At 38.8% G+C, this 6,885-nt stretch overlaps 1 non-coding gene across 1 annotated transcript; it reads left to right on the forward strand.

Annotated features, from left to right (window-relative positions):
* The first annotated feature begins 5,827 nt into the window (after positions 1-5,827).
* Positions 5,828-5,945, forward strand: LOC143672410 (U5 spliceosomal RNA). The gene has a single exon (XR_013169859.1). It is a non-coding gene; the product is annotated as a U5 spliceosomal RNA (small nuclear RNA).
* The last annotated feature ends 940 nt before the right edge of the window (positions 5,946-6,885 follow it).

Raw genomic sequence — 6,885 nt, forward strand, 5'->3', positions numbered from 1 at the left:
TTACATGGACCAGTTGCTTTCTGATCGTGCTTCTTCCAGTGCTTGAATTGGAGGTCGGGATGGGAGGGGGATAGTGATAGTATAATTATTTTACATCTTTTTATTGAAAGAAATTAGTGGAGTTGCATTCCCAGGGCTTAAAGTGGGAGCATTATTTGTCCCTCTCAAAAGAAATGTGGTTGTCATTTTCTTCCTTCACAAAGATGAAAGACAATTTCAAGTGAGTTGTCCATGATGGAGGAGATGCGTCTTGAATCTTCCCAGAAGTAATCAGAGCTGCAGCACAGTCATGGGCATACTCTGCCTAGATTTCTCCAGTAAAATATGAAATCCCACCATAATTAATCATCATTTACTCTATTCTCATGAAATAAAAGTAGAAGGGGCTTTTAGTGTCCATTGCAGTCCATGTAATACATTTCTGCTGAGCCTGAACTGCTCTCTCTGAAGGATGCTATGTCCACTCTTACCGAAGGGAACATTTCTGTTTCACACAAGACTTAGTCCTAATGTAACCTAATGTAACCTGAGCCAACTGACATTACAATTGCTCTACTTGTCAGGACAAACTCCTGAGCATCAAACTTCTCATAGTGGCTGATTTTATATTTTGGGAAACTCTTCTGATTTTACATTTGAGCTTTGGTCCATAGTACCTCTTTGTATATATGCACATTATAATACCCATAGACTATTCTAAAACATGTGACTACTGAAGAACCAAAACATTTATCCTCTGTAGCAGGAGCTGACAACCTTTTTTCTGTAAAGGACCAGATAGTAAATATTTTAGGCTTGGTGGGCCATGTGGTCTCTGTCACAATTACTCAACTTTACCACTGTAGTGCAAAAGCAGCCATAGATAACAGGTAAAAGAACTGGTTTGGCTATCTTCTGATTAAATTTTTTTATAAAGGTAATCAGCAGACTAGATTTGGCCTGTGAGCCATAGTTTGCCTACCCCTGCTCTATATAATTTTCTTTTTCTCTAATTTTTTTAATCGTATAAGTAATGCCTATTCATTACCAAAAAAAGTACAAATGAGCAAGAAGAAAGGAATTTTAACAATAATGTGCATTGGTTAGCTATTGCTAGTAATAAATACCCTCAAAACTTTGTGCCTTAAAATGATGGTCATTTATTGTTTCTTATGATTCTATGAGTAAGCTGGGCAGTTCTGCTGATCTGGGGTTTGGCTAATTGTGTTTGGGCTTCTTCATGCATCTACAGTCAGCTGGCCAATTGACTGGGAGCAGGATGATCTAGAGAGGCCTCATTTAGGGCAACTGGGCTCCACTCTGCTTGCCTTACATCCTCTTCCCAGCTTTTCTTGGCTTGTTCTCATGGAGGCAGCAGGGTTCCAAGCAAGAGGAGGATGAGGAAATTGCCTCTACCTTTGGATGGGAGGGGCTGCAAATTCTCACTGCAAGGGGCATGGAGACAGGGATGAAAAGAATTGGGATCATGTTTGCAATCGCTATACCACAATGGGTAACCTGACATAAAATGCAAGTTTATTTTTATCTCTTCCCATAAATAAGCTAATAACAAGGGGAGTATTTCCATACCTCCCTAGATCAAAATTCATGCAGGCCCATTCCTCTTAGATAATAAAGTGTCATTTTATGTCTCTAACACTGATGCTTTCAAAATTAGAATATTGAATGTAATATAATAATTAAAATTCTGGTCTTGAATTAGTAAAAATATCACCCATCCCCCCATCAAGATCTGCCTCAAACTTGAAGCCTTCAATGGAGGAGAGGGATGTGGTCCTCCTTCTCTGTGTTACTGAGTTTCTCCTTCTCCACCAACCTCCAAGCCCCTCAGAGCTAGATGTGGAGAGAGAGAAGGAAAGAGGGAAAGAATGCCCTCATTTGACCTTGTAACAACTTAAGCTGGTATCATTATACTCTATAAGCTTCAAAGATGTTTAAAGCTATCTCCTGGGACATATGAAGTCCTTGTCAGTATTTCCGTGCTGGTTTATTCTGTTCTGAGTTCCCTTGAGAAGGGTGTGCACTTTATTTCTCCCTTAGGCCCTGGGCATCTGGTGGTATACTCCAACCTCTTGCTGTTCAGGTGTCTTGAACTGCCATATTGGATATGATATCCCAAAAGTGGCACTCTCTCTTTCTCTGTCTCTCTCTCCCTCCCTCTCTCATGTGGCCTAAATCTTATCCACAGAGAACACTCCTTCTTTGTGTTACATCCACAAATTAGAATTTAAGGCCATCCAAATACTGTAGCCTTCTCCTGACTCTGGAAATGAAGCAGAAGCTCAGACTTTCCTCTTTTTTAATTTCTTAGACAGGAGTCTGATTTCAGTCCTCAGCTTGAGGGAGGAATCAGAAAGCAGTCCCCCAGATCTCCCAATGGGAGGGAACACATTACAAATTCTTTAAGTGCTTCCCTTCATGAACTGCTGACTAGGATGGGATTGGAATGTACTACCTTCCCATCTCTACCCTAAAGGGAGGGGCAAGCCACAGCTCTGCAGCAGCTCTCTCCAAAGAAATGTCTTCAGCAATCTCCTTTACAAAGTTCTCTCTCTGATGCCTTTTTATAGCCTTGACATGGCTGAGAGTTCCAGAGTCCTGGAACAAGATCTTGGAGACATTTCCTTTAAAATCACTTATAGTGATTTGGCTGGCTCACATTGAACTTTCATATTGATTGTAATTTCTTGTCTGGCTTGAAACTTCAATCTTAATATATTTATACATGTAAAATTCTATCATCTAGAGACAATCACTAAAAATATCCCATTGCATGGAATCTACCATTATTCATTCAATTGTTCTTTTCTCTTTTTTTAGATATGCAAATTCTTTCTATTGGTGGTGCCACACTCAATTGTTTCTTGATGCAGATGTAGGTCATTTCTTTTTTCTACTATAATAAATGATCCTATGAAAGATATCCTTATGTACACTTCAATTCATTCAGATATTTATTTACTGAGCACACCTATTACAAAAGAATACCACGATTTCTTTGTGATACATTTCTAGATATGTGTGCTGGTTTGAAACTGTTATGTACCTCCAGAAAAGCCAATCTTATGGGTGCAGACTTATTGTGGGTGGGATCTTTTGATTAGGTTGTCTCCATGGAGATGTGACCCACCCAATTGTGTGTGGGGGGCCTTTTGATTAGATTATTTCCATGGAGATCTGGCCCTGCCCATTCAAGATGGGTCTTAATTAGTTTCCTGGACTCCTTAAAAGAACTCACGGAGAGAGAGAGAGAGAGATCTCAGACCCAATACAGAGAGGAGACACCTAGACACACGTTTTGGAGATGCAAAAGGAAAAGCCCCAGGAAACACCAGGAGCTGAGCAAACCATTCTCAACCAGAAGCCTGAAGAAAAGGAGAGCAGATGTCACCATGTACCTTCCTATGTGACAGAGAAACCTTGGATGTGATCAGTCTTTCTTGAGTAAAGGTATCCTCTTTTTGATGCCTTAGACATTTTCATGGCCTTAGAATTGTAACTTGTAACTTAATAAATCAAATCCCCTTAATAAAAGCCAATTCATTTCTGATATAATACACTCCAGCAGACTTAGCAAACCAAAACAATGTGGAATAGTAGAGTCAAGATATATGGACATTTTAAGGAATTTGATATGTATTTCCAAATTGTCCTACAGATATATGTGTATTTGTGTATGTGTATATGTGTGGGTGTCACTGAGAGGGTGCATCTAGTCCCTGAAGAAGAGAAGTATTGGAAATTACACTTTTCTTTTTGGAAACTTCTGCACCATTTGGGGGAATTAATTTAATATGATTAACATGAGTAATAAAAGCATTTATTTAATTCTAACGAATTATTGCATATGTCTTCTCTTATTCTAAACTAATTTTAGACTTACAGAACAGTTGCAAAAAATAGTACCAAAAGTCCCCTTATATCCCTCCCCCACGTCTCCTAATGTTTGTATCTTACTCAACCATAGCACAGTTTTCAAGAACAGGAAACTAATATTGGAACACGATTATTAATTCAACCATAGAACATATTGGGGTTTTACCAGTTTTTCCTCTAATGTCTTTTTTCTATTCCAGGATCTTATCTAAGATCACACTGTGCATTTAGTTATTATTTCTCCTTTCTTGGCACTTCTGGAAGGTACTGATTGGTTATTTTGCAGAACGTTCCTCAGTTGGTAGTTTGTGTGACGTTTCTAATGATCAGAATGAAGTTATGCATCTCTGACAAGAGTAAATCATATCAAGTGGTCCATGATGTTGATATGTCTTATGACTGAGATGCTGATCTTGATCACTTGGAACTGTAGCCAGTTTTAATTCTTCAGAAGGAAAGTGCAAATAGCATCTATTGGGCATCAACTGTATACTGTGCACATTACCTTTATTCTCTCTATGATCCTCCTAAAGACTCTGCAAAGTAAATCTCATCCCCATTTTATTGAGTCTCATGGAAATTATGTAGCACACTCACAGCCATTAAAGATCTGTCCAACGCCAACCCCAGTGCATTTTCCAGCACAGGATTAATGTTTCTTCAACATTGGAAGCCACTAACAGCAAACCTGAGTATGTGGCTGTGAGTTGGTACAATTCTAGGATTTGAGTCTCAGTTTTTTTTTCCTCAAGGTAGACACCTATAGAGTCACATTTTCAGAAATAGTCTTTTGTAGTGGATTAAGTATTTAAAATCAAGTATTTAGTGATCACAATTTATGAAATATTCCTCCATCTTACCCCAAATCACAGTGCCTTTGACCTTGCCTATGCACGATTTGTGATGTTATTTTTTTAGGTTATTGTACTATAGAAACCAAAAACCAAGCATGAAATATTTTCCTAAATTCAAAATTGTGAGACGTCATTGTTCTTATTCAAGCACATGTAGGCACTTGCATCAAGCTGAATGACTTTAGGTCAGTGCTTTATTTCTCCTTTAAGACAGTTTGTTTTTCATAGGAGAATGCAAAATGCATAACACTTACATTGCACTTACCACTCTTGACAATTAATGCCCATGCTTTGTGAATGCCCAGGCAGTACCATTTAAATGGTCAACATGTCAATCTGATCAGATATGACTGCTGAATATGAAAGAAGAAAACAAAAAGTTGAAACTCTGAAGAAACATAAAATGAGATAATACACAAAAAGTGCTTAGCATAATGTGTGCTACACAGTGAGCATGCCATAAATTTTATCCCTTCTGTCTAAGATGTCACTGTTGTTTAACCTGGGGAAGAGAATATGTAGCTGACTTATCTCCGCCTCTATGAGGCAGAAGATTAGATTGCTATATATTTAGAGTGAAGATGGCTGGTCTCTGACCAGCTTTGCAGCTGTTTATCTTTTGTAAACCTCCATTGAGCTATTATATTGTAGTGTACTCATTTTTCCTTGGTTTTTTTTTATTGTAATATACTCTTAGAGTGCATTTTATACCCATCTAGGAGCAAAGATGAGAGCCAAATCAAGTTGTCTTGGCAAGGAGTTAGTTAATACAGGTCAACCACTTTTGCAGTTACTTCCCTTTTGGCTTCCCATCTGAGGAAGTAGCTTTAGCATTCAAGAAATCACAATGTCCCCCCGCCATAGGGCAGGGTTTCTCAGCCTCTGCACTACTGGCACATGGAGTCTGATATTTGATGTGGGGAACTGTAGGATGTGCATGGTAGGATGTTTAGCAGCATTCCTGGCTTCTACCCACTAGATGCCTATAGCCACTCCACCCTGGTTATGACAACGAAAAATGTCTCCAAACATTGATAAGTGTCCCCAAGAACATAAAATAATCCCCATTGAGAACCATTGCTAAAAGTTAATGAGTAATGCTCTAGTTTCTCTTCAAATCATATAAGTCTTTCACCTTTTACTAAAGATTTCCATGGAGAGAAGCAGTTATGAGTCATTGAACAGTTTTTTGAAGGCCTTGATTTTTATCAAGGCCCAATGTGTGCGTTAAAAAAAAAAAGTTAATGAGTAATTCCATATTCAAGATAAATGACTAATGATTCAAACTGGAAATATTTGGGTGATAGTTATTGAGCAACAAGTACTTCGATAGATATTACCACATGTATTTTGTATAGCTTTCACAATAACTACAAGATGGTTATTATTCACCATTCATGGATGAGAAAACAGAGACTCATAGGAATAGGTGATCTGTCCAGTCTCCAACAGAACTGTTCAGTGGTAAGATGGAGATTTGACAACAAAGCTTATGTTCTTTCTGTTATGTCCTTGAGACTCTCAGTCCAAATGGAAAAGACAGGAGGGTGTTCTAGCCTCATGCATTTTTTTTCTGCTCAGGGATAGGAGAATTCGATTTACTAAGTGTAAATGGTTATTAATTGATTGATTCTCAGCATGAAATCTACCAGTCTTATTCTGGTTTGTGAAGCTGTGGCTGGGATTCTATTAAACTATATTTTTCCTTTACCAGTTAGCTTCCTATTTTATTTTTCCAGTAAGGGGAACCAGAGGGAAACTGGAAGGCAGGAGAAGGGGAGAGGAACTGCCTTCCTCCTCTTGGCTCACTGTTCCTGTCACCAAGGTTGATTTGGTGACTGACACTGCTGAATGCCTAAACTGCTAACAGCAGAGATCAACACTAATTCCCCAGTATACAATTTTCTTCCAGGGGGCGAGCCAGCTACCGGGTGGCAGGTTGGTTACCCTAGACCCGCACCGCCATCTGTGGATTTATGGAATGTTTTATTCACCATGATGACGTCCCACAAATCATTGCTAAAAAAATTCCATTCACAGCAAAAACAAAACAAAAAACTGTGGTGATAAGTGTATGCCCATGGGACTCACTGATCTTACCACATGCCCATTACCCAGAAGCAGCTGGCCTAATGGAAGGAATGCAGGTTTACTT

Source organism: Tamandua tetradactyla, chromosome X, assembly GCF_023851605.1.
Source record: "Tamandua tetradactyla isolate mTamTet1 chromosome X, mTamTet1.pri, whole genome shotgun sequence".
Taxonomy (NCBI): Eukaryota; Metazoa; Chordata; class Mammalia; order Pilosa; family Myrmecophagidae; genus Tamandua; species Tamandua tetradactyla.